Here is a 21,195-nt window from a genome sequence, read left to right as displayed (position 1 = left end):
TGGCTCTCACTGAAAGATCCCAATTCTGCAAGTTTCCACTTCTATCTGATATGACCATCGAGTGTGCTCTGGAAAACAGAGCAAGAGTTTGAGCATTGGGGAGTACTGCATTCCATTCCCAGAGTTGTCCCTGAGTTATTGTGTAACTTCAAGCAACTCATTAAAACTTGCTGAGCCTTGGTTTCCCCATCTTTTAAATTGGCATAGCAATGCTTACCTCATATGAATGTTTCAAGAGTGAATGAATGCTTGTAACGTGCTTTGAGATCTTCAAATTAAAGATGGTATAGAAGTGCAAAGTATTAATATAAATTATAATATTGACTCCACTTTACCCCCACTCTCGTACTGCAATGTTAACTGACCCGAAGAATTTTTTTCTTCATTTTAAGATGCTAGCTATACCATGTAGGAAGATCAGGAACGATGTTCTAAAGCAGAAGTCCCCAAACTGTGGGGTATGTCCCCCGAAGGGGGGTGCAATGGATACATTATATTAAATAGCTCGTGCCTTCTACAGTGTATTGATTGTGAGTACTAATTAGGTAAAGTGTTTATTATGTACACTGAAGTTTCCCCATGTGAGAGAGACAGTGTTTCCTTTGACACCTCTGATCAAGGAAGTCCCTGGGCAAAATAAATTGGCAGCAACATCAGCAGGTTCAGTTTAAAACACATACATGCGTGCATGCACAGAGAGGAAAAAATTCTACTGCCAGACCTGCTGAGTTCTCATGATGGATTCAGGGAGTTGGCAGAAGGGACAGTAGAGCCTAATTGTTTTTGGGGAAGGAAAGAGAAGCATTAGGGAAACTGAAGAGAAATCCAGGCACAGGTGGAGAGAGAGAAGGGCTGCCACCTGTCCAGGTCTTCCCAGGATCGTACCTTTTTTAAAGTTGGTTTCCTAGGAAATGTGTTAGGTCTTCCTTGGACATTAAAAGTCCAGGTTTTGTCACCTCCTATTGCCCAGCCCTCAGCCCCACCTTTCCCTCTAGCTTTGCTTACAATACAAGCAGCCGCCCTTGGTTTGATCCCGGGCTGAGTCTGTTCCCTGGAGGTAGGAAGGAGCATGGTCCATCCCAGAGCTGGATGGGGAGAGCTCTGATGGCTTGATGGGGGAAAGCAGAGCTAGGCCTTGGAATGCAGGGCCTATTGACAGTCAGCACTCTCTCTTCATACTCCTCAGTGTGTTGTCATTTTAAACAGCAGAACATGTAGGGCATAGAGGGAGTGAGTGGCACTGAGCCCCACCCTCTCACTGCCGATCCAGGCTGCCTCCCCATGTCCTGTATTTTTTTGTTTACCTATGAGATAGCAACCCCAAGAGGGAGAGAAACACTAGGAAATAACTTGGAGAATATTTGAAGAAGGGAACAAGGCTGGAGGAAGAAGGGAAATTTTAGTTTAGGAGCGGGAGGGAGAAGTCTGAGACAAGAAGAAGTATAGAGGGGAAAGAAGCTCCAAACTTTATAATAAATCCAAATACATTTTAGAGAAGCAGACTTTTTGAGGATGCTTTTTCTCGATAGAACCTTTTGAGTAAAGCTGTTTGGAAAATTCGATTTTTTTTCCCTGTGGAAATTTTTGACTTTTTGACAATAAAACAAAATATTTCAGACAAAAAGCAAAATAATTCAAATTGACAATGCTGCTTCAGTGTCTCACGGGAATTGTACTTCCTGTGCCTTATGCTCCTAGTCACCTCTGTAGGCCAGGCTTTCTGATTAGACTACCTCTCCCAAGATGCACCATGGTATCCTCTCTTAGTGAGGGGGAAGTGTTGCATCATTGGAGATGAAGTCTGTCTGAGAATCCTGGCCCATAGAGGACAATGGGGACAGAAGGTAACTGAACTACAATTTCTGAGGTACAGAAACAGCATTTATGAATCAAATTATTAAGGCTTCCTGTCAAACACAAAACTTTTCTGTGTTTGGCTGTTTGGGTTTTTGACAAACATTCAAAAATTTTCATAGAGCAGACACTTTTGGTGAAAAAAACTCATTTTGTCAAAAACCTGCTTTTCCAAAAAGGGTTTGATGGAATTTTTTTGACACTTTTGAGTTTAACGTATCACTAATTGAAAGGATGCCTGCAATGTTTGGTTTCCTCAGGTGAGAATGTTTAAATTTTCTCCCAATCTTCTGCAGAATGGATTTTGTATGCATTTGTAATTGGAAGGGTATTATGAATGATTGAAGTAGCCAAACTGAAACTTTGTGCTTAACTAGAATAATGTTTTAGCAGCATAGGAAAAGTAAAGAGAATTGCATTATCAGATTTTTTTTATTCTAGCTTGAATTTTTTGCAGGAGTGTGGCTTTTTTCCTCCATTTTTTGAAAGCATCCAGTAGCTTACATACAAGTCCCCTGAGCTTCCAAAATACTCTTGCTTTGTACTCTTAGGTACTTCCCTTCAAAATCTATTTATAAATCTACCAAATCAATTAATCTCAATTAAATGAGTGGCCAAACCCCATAACACGTCCAGAGAAACGTGCTGCTCTATTCTGTGTTCAATTAAGTCAGTCAATATTTATTTATAATATTACATACTAACGTACTGTCTCTGGAAGAAGACAAACTAAGAGAAATATTCACATGAAAAGTTATTCACTGAATGAAGACTGCTTAATTAGTTAATTAATTATACATGTATTAATAAAAGGAAAATGAAAAAATTTGTAATGGAAGAGAGGCAGCGACTCAAAGAAAATGTTAACCCCGATAAGGGATAGCTCAGTGGTTTGAGCATTGGCCTGCTAAACCCAGGGTTTGTGAGTTTAATCCTTGAGGGGGCCACTTGGGGATCTGGGGCAAAATCAGTACTTGGTCCTGCTAGTGAAGGCAGGGGGCTGGACTCAATGACCTTTCAAGGTCCCTTCCAGTTCTAGGAGATAGGATGGGATATCTCCATTTGTCATCTTCTGAAAGGTTTGTTGCTTTAACTGTGTTATCTTTTTAATACTTAATCAGCAGAAAAGTTCGTATATAGTGTTTGGAAGATTATAAAAGTATCTATAATTGTGTCTGCTTTTATTTGGACAAGGAATTTAAGAAATTCGTAAGGCAACCATTCAAAGAAATTGAGGTAACATTACTCATCTTTATAGAAAACATATTCCATATGTTGATGTTGAGCTAATAACCATTTATATCTCCTAATCCACTAATCTGTCAAATGCAGAATTTCAAGACTGTACAAAAATCCAATACTTATCTGGACATATTTGATGTGCAACCTTAAAAATAACCAGCATCAGCTTAATAACTGTCTGGATTATTTTTGTCTTTGAGTATATCTTGAACACAGAGTAATTTACCTTGTTAAATTCTAAGCTGTTGCTATATTTTACTTCAGAGGAAAATAGAAATGAAACCACATGAAAAGTTTTCTTTTTCTTTTCCTGTGGTATAGAATTTAATGAATACCACTGGGGCTTTCAGAATGTTTTTATATAGATATATATATAGACTTAGTCTTAGACAGATATTTTCTCCATTCTGAATGTACCTTGGCAACAAATAGTCTATGCGTCATGTCAGCTAAAATTGCCATTCATCTTTTCCACATTTGCAATGAAGTCAAGATTAAGATTTAAACAAAGGTAGCATTTCTGTCATGCACTTTAGTATATTATATACCCTACATGGAAAAGCTATAGACCAACCAAATAACTGATGGGTGAAGCCCTACAGTTTACTGCACTTTTGATTAAAAACAAACAAACAACCCTGCCCCCAAATACCAGGAGTGAAAAGAAAAAAAATCAGAACTTAAATGCATTAATTCAGTTTCAAACATTTGGATTTTCTAAATTGGATTTCTGCTGGAACAAACCAGCTTTGTAAACACAGAAGTTTAGAGGAGATCATACAGCAATGCTATTTATTTATAAGGTTTATTCCCTTAAATCATTCTTGTAACCCTTTTATCTGTAAACAATTTGCTACCACAGGTAAAATGTGCCACACACAGCTCTTATGGATTAAGGAGTCCTGTGCATTTATCATCTATATTGATTTGTGCATGAAGAAAATTAATATGAAAGCTATACTCTATTGACTTGTACCTTTGGTACACAGTAAATTTTATTTTTCTTGAGGAAGGATGGAGAAGAAATCCTCCAGGATTCATGTCTTTCTCTTTACTTCCCATTCCCTGGCTGTACTCTCAACAGTCCTCCATCACAGTGGCAATCCTCTCCCCACTCAAATAGTGCTGGCTGTGGCTCACTCCAGAACACAATGCTAAGGCAAGCAAACTAATGCTGATCTGTGTCTCTTCCTGTGCAGTGCTGCTGTCTCCTTGTGGCTTGGGGAGTGAGGATACTAAGTTGGAGTATCTTGTGGCCACATATTATATTGTTTGCTACACCTACCTGTCTTTCTCTTCTGTTACAGATGATAGGCTAGATGATAGGATATTGAACTGTGAGTTAGAAGACATGGGTTTTATTCTGACGCTGCTTTGGATGAACTGTGTGTCCTTGGGCAAGTTGCTTCACCTATTTATGCCTGTGTTTCCCCCTCCTACTTTTTCCTAGCTTATCTATTTCAATTGCAACTCTTTAGGGCAGGGACTTTCTCTTACTATTGGTATGCATCTAGCCCAGTGATCTTGATCCAGACATCTAACCACTACTTTAACACAAATAATAAATAATAATCAGATGCATCAGAATCCTATTTTGCTATTATTCTTATACCACACCTATCATGGAGATATCTGAGCATCCTCTTAATAGTGAAGCACTGATGGGATAGCCTATTGTCTAAAATGCTCACCTCACCTCACTAACTGGGATTAGGCTTTGTTGAGGCCAGGAGCAGTGGAGACATCTTCAAGAGTGGGAGGAGTAGGTAGATCTAAACTGGGATATGCTCCTTCTTTGCTTTTAGCATGTGGGGGCAGCGTCTCTTTCATCCATCTTCCCCCCTCATCCTCCTTTCTCACACTCAAGGCATGGGAGAGAGGTCCTATGCTGCATCTAGGGCCTTGTTCTACGGCCTGTCACACCCACCTGCTTCTGCTGCCATTGGCTGGTGAGGGTGTTGCTGGGTGCTGGCTCCTGTTAATGGTGTGGAGAGCAAGGGGCATTGAAACAGTTTGCTGCTTAGGTGGGGTAGCTATTGTGGGCTCTTGCTTCAGCCCCACCATTAATCTAGGTGCTAGGGGTCTAAGCTGATCACCAATTTTGGAGTCTGTAAGGAATTTTTCACATATGGCAAAACTGACAAACTGCTGTGTGGGTTTTTTCCACCTTCCATTTGACACCCAGGATGTCTGATTTTGGGGGTTAAATTACAATTGTGGTAACTCTTGCAGGTTCTGGTGCACTTTGTGTGTTAGGAAGGATCCGAATGAGGTCATTCTACCCAGGGGAGTACCTGGACATTGGTCATGGGCACAGCATGGCGAATAGGTATGCCTCTATGTTCCCAGACTTTGTGACTCCCAACTATCTCCTATCTCCTGGCATGGAGGAGAGGGTGGGTCAGGAATCTGGCTTCCAGTCAGGGTCCCTTGGTGAGTTTGTAGGTGCACAGTCACCCTCAGTTTTATAGTCCACTGGGGCCATTGGTGCCCATTGAGAATTGCTCTGGATCAGCCCTGCTGGGTAGTTTGACATGAGAACCTCAGTGAGGTACAGTTTTTTAGAAAGTTGAATCCTCTGCATTTAACTATATTATGGTTTGTGTCTCATTGTTTTCGTGTCCACATCAATAACAGACTATCCTGATTAAGGGAATTAAAAGCTACATTGTGACTGCCCTAGCAAGGATAATTCAGAGGGGAGAATAGGGCTGTTTTACTCCATGTATAATATGACTATCTGCAGTCCCTGAGTACAGAGGGATAGCTAGCAAGTGCTGCCAGCAATACTTAATGGCCCAAGGAGAGGGTGTCTGAGTAAGGTGTGGGACATCACCTGGAGTGTTATGTAATGGGAGCACATGGTACCTCTTTTTGGAAATGTCAGTTTGCTTCTTCAGCATGCCTGGAAACATTATGCCTGCTCCTGGCCACCTCAGACACAATCCCTCCATCCACAGCACCTTCTATCTATTCCTAAACCTGTTGCAGGAACACTTAATTAGACCGTCAGACCATTAAAAATAAACAGTCTGAAAAGACTTAAATGAAACAAAATTCTGTAGTGGAAAAAGCAATACAAGCCTGCAAATAATACCCATTGCACGTCATCTTTATTTCTTTTGTGTTAAAAGCACCACTTTTAGAATTTTCATGCCAGGTTAAACACCATGGCTATGTGGAACTCACAATTTAGGTTGGCAGAATTTTGTACAAAATCATTTGCTATTTCATTTCAGTCAATTTCACACCCTCCAATTTTTTTTTGTTTTATTTACAGTTTAGATGAAGTGGCTATTTTCATGTTGAATTTTCCATGTTTATGGAGAACAAGCCACCTTCATTCCATAAATGTGGCCCATTTGCTCTCAGAAAGAAACATATTTTTGTACTAAAGCTGTGGGTACTGAGATTATTTTTGTTCAAATGGACCAGTTTTTGAGTTCAGAAAGGTGTGAAAAATTTAGTTTTGTTATAACTGCTCTATATATCTTTGTTTAATGCAGGGATCGGCAACCTTTGGCACATGGCCCGCCAGGGTTTGTTTACCTACCATGTCCACAGGTTCGGCCGATCGTGGCTCCCACTGGCCGTGGTTCGCCGTTTCAGGCCAATGGGGGTGGCGGGAAGTGGCGGCCAGCACATCCCTTGGCCCTCGCCGCTTCCCGCAGCCCTCATTGGCCTGGGACGGTGAACCGTGGCCAGTGGGAGCCATGATCGGCCGAACCTGCGGACGCAGTAGGTAAACAAACCAGCCCGGCCCGCCAGGGGGCTTAGCCTGGCGAGCCGCATGCCAAAGGTTGCCGATCCCTGGTTTAATGTCACAGGTGGGGTCCTCTGGTCTGACTGAGATGCAATTGGCACAGGACCAGAGATGGATAAGAGATGACCCCAAAGCTATATCTGCACTTGGAGCTAGGGTTATGATTCCCATCTTGTGTAGGCACTGGTGCTAGCTCTCATATGAGCTAGCATGCTAAAAATACTAGCATAGTCATGGTGGCAGCAGCAGTGTCACCGTGCTAACTACCCTGAGTACAAACTGAGTAGGTAACCATGGGGTTCAGACTCAGGACAGCTAGTACGGTCCCACCACTGCTATTGCCTGTGCTACCGCAGGTCCACTAATATGTTTAATGTGCTAACTCAGATGAGAGCTAGGACAAGTATTTTCTACCCAAGCTGGGAATCATACCCCTAGGTCCAAGTGTAGACGTAGCCAAAGACCAGGGCTACACTAGCACTTGAAATCTTTGATAGTATAACAATGCAGGTTGGGGTGTGCTGCTTTTTATTTATTTTATTTTGGTGGCATTCCTATACTAGCAAAATCTTTAGTGTGGATATGGTTATACTGGCATAATCATCCGTTTGTCAGTATAGCTTATTTTGCTCTGGGAACCAATGTAAGCTATACAGCAGCTGGTATAAATGACATCAACATTAGGAGGGCTTGCTGACATATCTATACACCAGCAAACCTTTTCTAGTGTTGACTTGGCCTAAGGCACATTTACATTCCTACAGTCCTGGGGCTGTTTGGGGAGATTTCCAGTCAGCATCATTTAGACCCGCATCAAGGCTATTACATCCTGTCCTAACACCCCCCCCCCCCAGAAGCCAGCAGATCACTGAGTGTGGGGATGCCCCAAAGATCTTTCTCCTTGTAATGCCCCCTACATATGGGGGCCAGGAGGGACTGTGGTGTAGGAGCCACTGTGGCATTCCTATGACATCCTGGGATTACCCAATGTAGGAGGAATCCTCAGGGGATCAGTGCCTGCACTGGCTTTCCAGCTGCTTTATGCCACTAGAGAGGGGTCAGGGTCTGGCACCACCATTTAACCCCTGAACACTAGCTGAATGAGTCATCATTTATTGGACGATTTACTAAACCTCTCCAGATTAAACACCAATCAGTACCAATGACAGGTGAACATGAGCCACAATATTCACCTCCAGAACTGGTGAAATTCAGGTGCAATCTGTATCCTGGATCTATCTCTAATCATTTGCATTATCATTATGCATACTGGCTCTCTTGGAGACATCCTAAAGTGGATGACCTGATTAAGCACTTCCTGGTGGAGTAGAGTGTTCTGTGTTAAGTTAGTAAACGTTCTGGTTCTGTATGTTATAGGACTGATGTAACATATGCACACAAAAAAGTGGTCAAAAAAACCACACCTGAACTGGGGATTGTAAACTGACTGCTCATTCTGTCAAAATCTTGTGAACAGCACTGAGGCCCAGATCCTCAAAGGTATTGTGGCTCCTAACTTTCATTGATTTCAATGGAAACAGGGGCGGCTCTATGTTTTTTGCCGTCCCAAGCACGGCAGTCAGGCGGCCTTTGGCGGCATGCCTGCGGGCGGTCCGCGGTCACGCGGATTTGGCGGCGTTTCTGCGGGTGATCTGTCGGTCCCACGGCTTCGGCGTACCCGCTGCCGAATTGCCGCCGAAACTGCAGGACCGGCAGATCTCCCGCAGGCATGCCGCCGAACGCCGCCTGACTGCTGCCCTCACAGCGACCGGCAGGCCGCCCCTCGCGGCTTGCCGCCCCAGGCATGCGCTTGCTGCCCTGGTGCCTGGAGCCGCCCCTGAATGGAAACCATTGTTGTCACTGTCACTGATGCTGATTGTCCCCTTGCAGACAAGGAGGAAAACTGCACCCAGAAATGCACATACAAAATGGAATGCAATGTCCACATACTCAACCCACTGATAAATGTACAGATAGCAAAGAGTACCTCCAGTATAAGGGACAGGAGAATGGTGTGCGCTAGTTATAACTGATCAGAGGACAAAGAACAATCATGTAATGATGACCCACATATGACATGGCAAAAATGCTATGAACTGCTATAATCTGTCTACTTTCACTATTTATATAGCTGTTACTGGAGCATCTAGGTGTTGCTGCATTACTGAAGTTATATCATCCACCTGACTGTGAGAGAAATGAGAAAGTCCAGAAAGTAGTTACCTAGATGTCAAAATATCAAAACAGAAAGTAGTATACAAAGGTATCTATACCTGCATTGCTTACATTGAACTATAGCAGGTGGTGTCAAAAGGAACAGGTAACAAGCTCTGATACTCCAGACTGTAAGAGCAAAATAGATTAGGTGAACACACAGCCCCTGTGGAAACCCCACTTTTTTAACCCCTGTGCTATGTCAGAATGCATCCCCTTTCTTCGTATACTAAACTTGTGATGAGAGGAAATTGGAGGTTTTCCAGGTAAATTTTAACTTTTCAGTAAAAAAACAACAACAACAAAGTAGGTTGAGTTAGAAACACCAGGATGGTGCTTCATAGGGGTTGCAGTTTGGTTATTTACTGTGCCCATTCTCCTATATTGGGCTGACTCCCTAACTGGATTACATCTCCCAGGATGTACCTCAGTCTCCCCTGTTGACAAAGGGAGGTTGTGTATCATGGCCATGGAGCCCAGCCCATTCAGGAGAATGGGGACCAGAGGCAACCAAACTACAACTCTCATGAGGCACCTTGACGGCATATCTGAATTGAAGTGTTCTGCTTTTTAGATGTTTTGGTTGTTTGGGGAAAAAAAATGTTTTCCAGTGAAAGCAAACACTTTTTGTGTTTTATTATTTTGTGAAATATTCAGATTAGTCAAACTCCCAAATTTCCATCAGAGTTTCACTGAAAAAGCTCCAATTAGCCCTGCCTGTGTTGACACTGCTACCTTTCTCTGTCCATTCACATGGACAGATCGATGTTCTACTGTACCATTTTGTCACATGTACATGTTCTCCTCCTGTAACATGTTCTCTAATCCCAGATCACCTGGGAGCAGGCAAGTGCTCACCTCTTGCTTGAGTGCCAGATGTTCTTGAGGATAATGGAGATCCTGCGGAGGTCCTAGTGGTTTTGGATCTTCTGTCCATCCATCAGCAGCTGCTCTCTACTCATAGTCTGAGACCACATAGAGATTAATTTGTTTGCTACAGCCTTACCTAAGGGCCATGTGGCTTTTCGCTCATGAATTAGAGTTTCATACACTAAGCTCCAGAAGTCCCAGGTTCAATCCCACACACTGGGGTCTGTTGGTGTTACAAGTGGTGGCCCATATGGGGACAAAGCACCACACCCAGCAGGCATGTGGGTTACAGGAAGAATGACAGTTGGCGGTGCCTGAACCTGGATATGCACCATATACCTCTGTTAGGGTATCTTGGTAGCTTCGACACAATAGGTGGCCTAAACTACACAATAGGTCTAGCAGATAAGGGCAAATAATACTTATTGCTCTAAGGAAAGCATTCAACTAAATAGTGGTTCAGGACAATTTAGAAAAGCTGGACAAGCACAAGTCCATGGGGCCAGATGCACTGCATCCGAGGGTGCTAAAGGAGTTGGCGGATGTGATTGCAGAGCCATTGGCCATTATCTTTGAAAACTCATGGCGATCAAGGGAGGTCCTGGATGACTGGAAAAAGGCTAATGTAGTGCCCATCTTTTAAAAAAGGAAGAAGGAGAATCCAGGGAACCACTGCCCAGTCAGCCTCACCTCAGTACCTGGAAAAATCATGGAGCAGGTCCTCAAAGAATCAATTTTGAAGCACTTCAGGGAAAGAAAAGTGATCAGGAACAGTCAGCATGGATTCACCAAGGGCAAGTCATACCTGACAAGCCTAATTGCCTTCTGTGATGAGATAACTGGATCTGTGGATGAGGGGAAAGCAATGGATGTGTTATTCCTTGACTTTAGCAAAGCTTTTGATACGGTCTCCCACAGTATTCTTGCCAGCAAGTTAAAGTAGTATGGGCTGGATGAAAGGACTATAAGGTGGATAGAAAGCTGGCTAGATCATCGGGCTCAACGGGTAGTGATCAATGGCTCCATGACTAGTTGGCAGCGGGTATCATGTGGAGTGCCCCACATGATTGGTTCTGGAACCGGTTTTGTTCAATATCTTCATTAATGATCTGGAGGATGGCGTGGATTGCACCCTCAGCAAGTTTGCAGATGACACTAAACTGGGAGGAGTGGTAGATATGCTCGAGGGTAGGATAAGATACAGAGGGACCTAGACAAATTAGAGGATTGAGCCAAAAGAAATCTGATGAGGTTCAACAAGGACAAGTGCAGAGACCTGCACTTAGGATGGAAGAATCCCATGCACTGCTACAGACTAAGGACCGAATGGCTAGGCAGCAGTTCTGCAGAAAAGGACCTAGGGGTTACAGTGGACGAGAAGCTGGATATGAGTCAACAGTGTGCCCTTGTTGCCAAGAAGGCTAACAGCATTTTGGGCTGTATAAGTAGGAGCCTTGCCAGCAGATCGAAGGACATGATCATTCCCCTCTATTCGGCATTGGTGAGGCCTCATCTGGAGTACTGTGTCCAGTTTTGGGCCCCACACTAGAAGAAGGATGTGGAAAAATTGGAAAGAGTCCAGCGGAGGGCAAGAAAAATTATTAGGGGGCTGGAGCACATGACTTATGAGGAGAGGCTGACGGAACTGGGATTGTTTAGTCTGCAGAAGAGAAGAATGAGGGGGGATTTGATAGCTGCTTTCAACTACCTGAAAGGGGGTTCCAAAGAGGATGGATCTAGACTGTTCTCAGTGGTGTCAGATGACAGAACAAGTAGCAATGAATAGTCTCAAGTTGCAGTGGGGGAGGTTTAGGTTGGATATTAGGGAAAACTTTTTACCAAGAGGGTTGTGAAGCACTGGAATGGGTTACCTAGGCGGGTGGTGGAATCTCCTTCCTTAGAGGTTTTTAAGGTCAGGCTTGACAAAGCCCTGGCTGGGATGATTTAGTTGGGGACTGGTCCTGCTTCGAGCAGGAGGCTGGACTAGATGACCTCCTGAGGTCCCTTCCAACCCTGATATTCTATGATTCTATGATTCTATGATTAAACAGACAAGCTGGAGCCAGGAACAGATACCCCTCCTGGAGTACATATTCCCCCATAGTTTTAAAATCCCAGACACTTTCCTGAGATGGTGTGCTTGACAAACTGGAGTTCAAGGGTAGCACTAGATATCTCTGAATTTAAAAAGGCAGCCAAAATAATAGGACAGAGGCACTTTTGACAGAGCAGGTTAAAATTGGCACCGTGATAGCTGGTAATAATCCTGGTTATAAAACAACAACCACAACTCTAAGCAGGCAAACACTTTCTTACAAGCTTCTTCATCTCAGCTAGCCTGTGATGAACCACTGTCCCTAGCACAAGAATTTTAACACTGGACCACCAAAGGGACTGACAGATTCTCCCCGGATAAGGAGGATAGTCTCTGGGGTACTCAGCCTTTCCACAACTGCTTGTAGGGAGAACTCAGGATCTGCCAGTACAAACCAGGTTTCTGGATGCACCTTTCAGTGGCTGGCTGCTGAGAAGAAGTAAATGTGCTGGAGCTCAGTGCTAGTAGGCCTGCATGTGCAGCTTGGCCTTAATATTGGTCATATGGTCTCAGCCATGATGGTTTGGCAGTGGAGTCTCCCAAATCTCCAGATCAAACCCAGGCAACTGCTACTAGCTCCCATCCCACCAAATACTCCAAACTTGGCAAAGCAGCACTTGCAGCTCCAGGCCCAGCACTCTCTCTCCTCTAGCTTTCCATAGCCAGTCCCCTGCCCTTCAATCTGCTGGCCAATCAGTGCAGTCCCTGTACGATCGACTCACTTTCGACTTCCCCAACATACAGGATCACCAAAGCAAGTCCTTACAAACTTCTGCCAGTTTGGTGCTGTTATCAAGTGTGAATGCTTCTATGGCCACTCATACTCTGTAGTGTGCTTGCAAGCTGCCTCTATCTACTTTAATTTGTTCACTGCTGCACATGTCATGTAAGATGGTAGCAGTCTGCAAGCCTTTTTTCCAGTTCTCACACATGTGTTGTTTATTCCAGTGCTCTCTTTTTTGTTCTGGTGTACAGCTTTCTGGGCACATTCACAAGCCATACTGTACTATAGCTCTGTGCTGCAATGCAAGTGTTCACATTTTTGGTACACCTTTCTCTCCTTTACAGGGGAAACTGTATTTCCTATACCTTTCTGCATTGCTGTATGATATGCGCCAGATGGGGTAAGCAAACCCTCCTTGTTAAATGAGAGCAAGAGTCAAGGTGAAATGTGCACATTCTATATTTTCTTTTTGTCTTCTGAAAATGGATTCTTTCAGCTGGTCCGTTCCTTCAGCAGGAATTAACTTAGATGGGTTACACTGTATTGCATAAGAACAATGACATCAAGTGACTTAACGGCATTAATCTTTTCCATATCTTACCCACTCAGAAAACACTCATCTTAGTTTTAAGGCTTGTGTTATTACTTACTGCAAGTAAAAAATAAGACAAAGGAAGAGGAACACTCTGTCGATATAAAATGAATGGCAAATATAAAAACTCTTCAAGTTCTGGGCATGAAAGCCACAATAATAAGCTAGCAATAGACTTATGAATTGCAATCCATAAAGGGTGAAAACTGTTGTTTTATGAATATTAGCATTTAACATTATGAATAGTTCACAGCATGCCCATCTGGGTCTAACATTCTCCATATTTAAATATCATTCATCAGTTTGAAACTGCCAGAAAATGTTCTCCTTCTGCTGGTTCTAGAAATTTATTTCTCTCTTGGTGCTTTTATTTATGGGATTACATACTACCAGCTCTTCTCTGTGCTACAGTTTATTAGACCTGGAAAAATCTGCTTGGAAAGCAATCTCTTTTTAGTTTTTGTTCTTTTGAACAATGCTCACCAGGTTCCCTAAGATTCACAAAAGCTTATGCATAGCTTGTTCAAGCCTGAAACTTTACAAATGGGATGTACCTAAATGCCAGATACCTATTGTGGATCAGCAATGGCGACTAGGAAAAAAAGATGTGTGCTTCAACCTGATTTAGCTAACTCGAGTTAACTAACTCCAGGTAAAAATCTTAGTGAAGACAAGGCAGTTTGTAGTTTTCACATAAGTTAGCAGGTAGGCTTCCCCATAGTCTTTAACTCGACCTGTATGAAAAGTGCAAACTGCTTTGTCTTTACTAAGATTTTACCCTGTTAGCCAACTGGAGTTAAGGACTTTATTTTTTTCCTAGTTGAAGACAAGGATGATAGGGTTATATTTCACAGGCTTATCATGGTGTATATGTTACTTAGCCAAATAAAGCAGATATGGCGGGTTGTCAGAAGACAAAGTAACAGAGATAAATAATTGCAATATTCATTAGGGCTATCCTCTCTCTCTTCCTCTTCATCAATAGCAATAAAATCATTTTTCTGTATCTGATGGTCTGTCTAATAGCCTTTTTCCATCAGTATCCACTCACTTCCTTCTGTTGTCATCCGTCAGCAGTGAGCTGATAAGTGGAGATGATGCAAGGGTGAGGAAAGGTGAAGGTGAAAAAGAATAAAAGGGATGAGGTGGGGCGGGGTGATTTTTTTCAGGATTCTAAATTTGTAAGTGAAAATTTCACTTAGCTTGGAGCTGTGGGTTCTGAGTGAACCAAAACTGCAGTCAGATCCCTGTGAACTGAATCTGCTACTTTGGTATCACTAAAACCAATCAAACCCAAAGCTGTGGGTTTGCATCTGTTTAGTTCTGAGTCCTGTCTGAGTCTGTGCCATACTAATTACACCACTTGGCTCTTAAAAGTAAACATTTACATTCTCATAATACGTATTGATCTTTTTTTATATACACAGCATTCTGGGCCAGTCCATCCCAAAATCATTGATTTCAACTTACTGCAATAAATCATAGTTTGAAAGGATAGATAGATAGATAGATAGATTCTCCTAGTTCAAACTATAATGTATTAATTGCAGTAAGCTGACATCAATGATTTTGGGATGGTGCTGGCCCAAAATGCTTGGGATAATAAAAGTAGTTTTGCTTGGTTCAGGGAACCAGTGAATATTTTAACTTGACTGTAGAATAGCTCATGAACCACTAGCAGTAGAAACTAATAGAGGTATATGATTAATTAATTTTTCGGTTTGGTGGCTGAACCAAAAAAAACCAAATAAAATAAATATTGTTTGACCAGAAACTAAATATTTTGTTATATTTTCAAAGTTTCTAAAATGTTTTAATAGCTTTTAAAATAAAATTAAGGGAAATTCCTAAAGAAATATCTTTCCAAAATGAACAGTTAAAATGTTTTGTTTTGGAAATGCTGAAATGAACGGTGTTGACATTTCTGATTTTTAGGCACGAATTGTTTCAATTTGACCAGAATCTGAATTTTCTGTGACGAGACTATTGGCACAAAATTTTTCAATCATATCCAGAAACTAATGAACCTATTGTCCCTGGATCGACTTTGCAATTCCGAAGAGAGCAAATGTTAATAGGTGAAGTATTCTCGGTCCTGTTTTGCTGGGCGTACAAAAATCAATGAGGAGAATGGCATATCAGATTATGTATAAATGCTTTTATCTAAAAATTAAATGACAAACTTTCTACTTGTTCTAACTAAGGATGCTATGGTACAAGCAAGTTTCACTAATTGCATAGCTATCTCTTTTTCTACTGAAGTTTTTAACCCCAGAAGTAGGTTATGAAAGAAGAATATATAGAGTGCAAACAAGAACTGACAGAATTAAGAAGGTATGCAAAAACTTTATTGAAAAAGGAATATTGTAATGGATTTAATGTATAAAGTTGAAGAGGAAAAAACAGAATAATAGAGGAAATTGTAACCTCCTTGGGTTAATGATGAACCACAAAAGATTTTATCTTTTATTTTTTATCTTTCTTTTAGTGTTTCATTCTGTTAATGACATGTCTTTCTATGGAGAAAATTCAGATAAAAAGAGTATTCTAAAACACTCTAATTGCATAATTAATGTATTACATAATACTAATAATGACATACTTGATCTATTCTTGGCACTGGCTATTGTAAGAAAGAAATAATTTAATTCCAATATTATTACCTAGATCAAGTAATTGTTCATAGGTACGCTTCACAATTCAATGGTTTAGAGCCATATTCTGTGGTGATGTAAATTGATACAGCTCTATTGACTTCACATGGAAAGTTGACTTCAGTTAACTATGCCTGTTTATACTAGCAGAGAATTTGGCTCCAGTATTTTACGGGTGATGCACTGAGATTTAGCAGAGTCAATCCAGTAGAGTGAGACTCTACTTTCTGTCTTCCTAAATATTTGACATGTGGACACACACTTTGGTACAGTGTGTTGAATAACGCATTTTGGTAAAAACCTGCCTAATGCCCTCCCCTTTCTGGTCTAATAATAAGGTTGCATTCTGGCAGAAATCCCACCTGACCTTTTCCTCTATTTCCGGGCCAATTAAGAAGTGGTCCTTGGTCAGTAGGAACTTGTGCCAGGGGCCATTTTGATTAGTCTTTAACAAGGAATGATAAATCAAGCCTCCCCACCTCTCTGAGGTTAATAGGCAAGATGTAGATGGGCTGTGTTATTCTAAGTCATTCAAAGTAAGAGGTCCCGATGTTTTGAAAAGAGAGGAAAAAATTGAACTTATATTTGGGGGGAAAAGGAACTAATTAACAACATTTAGAATTTATCTATCATCTATCTATCTAATCTATCTCATAGCTAAATTCTGAGACAGAGCAGATAAAATCACTAGGAAATCACTCAATCTGAATTTTATAGCCTTTTTTGGGGTCTAATCAGATTCCTTCAATATTTGATGTGTTGTATTTATCACATAGTTAACTAGTATGGGAAACAGTAGAATGGGATCTTAAGAGATATCACCAGAAGAAATACTGGCCCTTGGATGAATGCAGTAAAAGCATTTCTCTCATATTGGTTTAAAGAACATAGTAGAGCAGGTCAAGAATTTTAATATGTGGCTTACCCATAAACCTCTGAACAGCTGAGAAACTCATGGAGAAACTCACAAACATTTCTAAATGCAACTGACATATCTCTAGTTAACCTCTATACCAGCATCTACAAACTCAGAAGCCATTTGGATCCTTTTGGACACTGTTATTCCAGTATAGGAGTACTTTTTTCTAGTTTAGCCTGGATCACTCTGAAAAAAGCTAGTTTTTATTCCTCAGTAAGAGTGCCCAAATGCGGAGTTATATAGTTATATATATGCTTAATTTTCCCACATAGACAGACCCTATGTAATTTTCTCTAGGGCATCACAAAGCCACCTATTTATTGCCATTGTCTAAGAATTGTCCTTAAAAATAACCAAGTTCTAGATAATCATAGCCATTAGTCAGTCATGGGAGAAAGTAAAGCTCTTCTTTCTCTCCTGCTTAGCTCTGCAATTCCACTCTGGGGGTAACATCCTGGCCCCAATGAAACCAGTGGGAGTTTTACCATTTACTTCAATGGATTTCCTGGATTTCAACCAGGCTATAGAGATCAGGGGCTGCTCACCTTAACCTCCTGGCTGTGAGCCAACAAGCAAGGAGGAAACAAAGGGGAGTTTTTTGGGGGGGAGTGGGAAGAACCTGGCTCTGCCCTCCATGTCCCATTTGCCTGGCAGAGTAGCTGGCTGGGCACAGGAAGGGGACGCCCAAAGGGGTGAAATAACTTGTTCCTACCCCACAGCAAGGTAGGGAGGGCTGGACAGGAGGGTAGGAATTAACTTCCCAGGCTCTTCCTGGGATGGTGTAGCTATGCTCTGCCTCACAAGGCAGGTTGTAAAGTTCCAATCTAGCCCAGAGGTGGCCAAACAGGCTCGTGAGTCACATGTTGCTCTTTTACTGCTCAAGTGCAGCTCACGGAGCCCCTCATGCCCCACCCCCATTCTCCACCTACCAGATGGGAGTGGGGAGCTTGGAACTTCTACCTTGCAGTGGGGGGGGGGTCTCAAGGCTTCCAGCGGGGTGCACCTGCCAGGGCTTGGGGCTTCAACAGGAGCGGGGCTGAAGCCCTGAGCCCTGGCAGGTGCGCCCCAGCTCTCGAACTTCTGAAGATTGTTGTATGAGGCTCAGAGTGTCAGTAAATTTGGCCATCCCTGATCTAGCCCAAAGGGATTAAGCACAGAAATGCAAGAACTATTTCTACATTTCTTTTAACTTAAGTTAAAAGTCTGTGTTCATTTAGAATGTTGTTGTGAAAGGCAAGGAGGGTCTCAAACATGGTTAATCACTGCAGATGGTTACAGACCCATTAAATCTTAAGTACCTGTTTGCTTATCAAATCCTCACATGGTAAACTACCCCCTGGTTCATGTAAGTAACTTAGTTTTAGAACATATAATTAGGATTACAATAACTGTACTTTTGCTAATTGCCAGCCCCCCAAACGAGAGAAGTGTATCCTGTTGAGAGATGGGGGTGGATGGAACTTAAAAATGTAGTTTCTAGACTAAGCAACAGGGGCTGGATGACTCAATATGAACTGTTCGTCTTATTTCTGGGCAACATGGTTCAATTCAGCAGCTAGCATCTATGTGAAATAGCTTGATTTCCTTGGCAATCAATCACAGGAGAACAACAGTACACATAATTTATCACAATTTATCTCTTTTCAAGAGAGTTTCATGATGGAAATAGCATAAAGACCAAATTATTTCTCACTCAAAAGGGGTTGGGTGCTTTATTTTAGCATGTAGTTCTTGGCAAGAAATTGCAATTTCTTGTCATTTATTAGGCCTTATCAGTATGAAGCTCTCTGTTAAAGTGCTCTTTAGAACATTCACTGTGCTAAAAATTTTCAGTGGCCAATACCATTTAGTCCCAACACAATATTTGTTTTTATCTTGATTCCATCCAACAATCAGTTTATAGTTATTAGACATAAATTTTAGAATAAACATGAACAAAAATATGATCAGAAACTTGTACAACAAATGTGATCTCATACTATTGAAGTAAGATATTTCTGCACCATGTGCAATGGAGATTCCATAGTTACAGTCATGGGACCAGATACCTAACTGGTGTAAATTGGTATAATTCAATTCATTTCAACATAGCTGTGCCTATTTCCACATGCTGAGGGTCTGGCCTATAATCTCTTCATAAATTATAACAAAAATATAAAGAAAGCAAAGAAGGTATCCTTCTGACTTTACACAGAAAGAATCTCATTGAGGCAGTAGTACAGAATATGGACAAAACAATAAAGGCCGGATTTTAATGCTACTAGCATGAATAAAGTACTTTTATTTCACAAGTGATCCCACAGAGTTCTCTCTTTATCTTTTGGCTATATTAAAATAATACTTAGTATCAGATATCACTAGAACAACAATCATGCTATACCCTGAAATATGGTTACTTCAAAATATCTCTGCCATAATTTTACACCAACACAAGAGGCATTTACCTGCCTTTAGTTAAGCTTGAATAGGATTATCATCTGAAAGTTTGGAGACTTATCCAGTCTTCTGAAATATCAGAATCTTTTAATGGAATGGGACTTCTGAGCTACAGTCACAACAGGACACAGTCATTGTAATGAAACTATGACAGAGGAATGTTCCAGCCAATGGCATCTCCATGGCAATATTCATACACTTTCTATTCATGTTGTATCTGGAGACTGAACTCTCCCAAGTTCACTTTGCAGTGGAAACTATTCCAAAACAGGATGTTTGTTCTGATTGACTTGATAAAGGACCTGGAAGAAGATGAAAATAACATTTGAAAAATCCTGAATAACCTAGGAGAATTTGGAATCTCCATCTAAACTTAGTAGTGCTTGGAAGCCATGAAAGTGAATATTGGGACTCTCCTACAGAGTCTGACATGCGGTTGGATGTCTCCAGGGTCAGCGTCTGTTGGGGAGACTTCATGTAGGGTATGCTTACACTGCAGTTGCAGGTGTTATTGTAGCTCTTGTAGGCATACCTGTGCTAGCTTTAATCTCATTAGTACAACTAGAAATAGCTGTTAGGATGCAACAACAAGGACCAGGGTGTGTATTAGCAATGCAAGTGTAACCCACACACCTCCTGGGTGTAGTGTTCTGTCCCATCTAATGGCATTGAGACCACTTAGAGAGAGAGATTAATGAGTCTGCTCTACAGCCTTTGCTAAGGGCCAGTTGGCTTTTAGCTCATTATAGTAGAGGCTCATGCACTAAACTCCCGAAACCCCAGGTTTGATCCTGCCTGCTGACAACCAGGGTCTGTTGGTGTTACCCAAGTACTTACCCAGAGTTCCGGGTGGGCTTGTACAATCCCTGCTAAACCCCATGAACCAGTACCTTCATTGCTATTTTTAACCATTCTAGCTAGATTAAAGCTACCACAGGTATGCCTACCTGAGCTGCAATTACACCTTCAGTTGCAGTGCCGACATAGCCATAGTGATAGGTTTAAATAAGAGCTAGTTATCCTTTTTAGGGGCTAAAGAAAGCTAGTTTTGTAGCACGACGTTTGTACTGTCTTCTTCTTATGTATTAATTTATTTATTTTTACATAAATCCCTGTGGAGGTCCTAATTCAAAGCTCATTAGGGCCAAATTCAGAAGTGATATTTAATATAGTGTATTCTGACTGCCTTAAAATTAGAGGTTTCAGAGTAGCAGCCGTGTTAGTCTGTATCCGCAAAAAGAACAGGAGTACTTGTGGCACCTTAGAGACTAACAAATTTATTAGAGCATAAGCTTTCGTGGGCTACAGCCCACTTCTTCGGATGCATATAGAGTGAAACATATATTGAGGAGATATATATACACACATACAGAGAGCATGAACAGGTGGGATTTGTCTTACCAACTCTGAGCGGCCAATTAAGTAAGAGAAAAAAGCTTTTGAAGTGATAATCAAGATAGCTCAGTACAGACAGTTTGATAAGAAGTGTGAGAATACTTACAAGGGGAGATAGATTTAATGTTTGTTATGGCTCAGCCATTCCCAGTCCTTATTCAATCCTGAGTTGATTGTATCTAGTTTGCATATCAATTCCAGCTCAGCAGTCTCTCGTTGGAGTCTGTTTTTGAAGTTTTTCTGTTGTAAGATAGCCACCCGCAGGTCTGTCATTGAATGGCCAGACAGGTTAAAGTGTTCTCCCACTGGTTTTTGAGTATTATGATTCCTGATGTCAGATTTGTGTCCATTAATTCTTTTGCGTAGAGACTGTCCGGTTTGGCCAATGTACATGGCGGAGGGGCATTGCTGGCACATGATGGCATATATCACATTGG

The sequence above is a fragment of the Terrapene carolina genome, unplaced genomic scaffold, assembly GCF_002925995.2.
Source record: "Terrapene carolina triunguis isolate 2854851 unplaced genomic scaffold, T_m_triunguis-2.0 Scaffold68, whole genome shotgun sequence".
Classification (NCBI taxonomy): Eukaryota; Metazoa; Chordata; order Testudines; family Emydidae; genus Terrapene; species Terrapene triunguis.
This window is presented reverse-complemented; position numbering follows the sequence as displayed.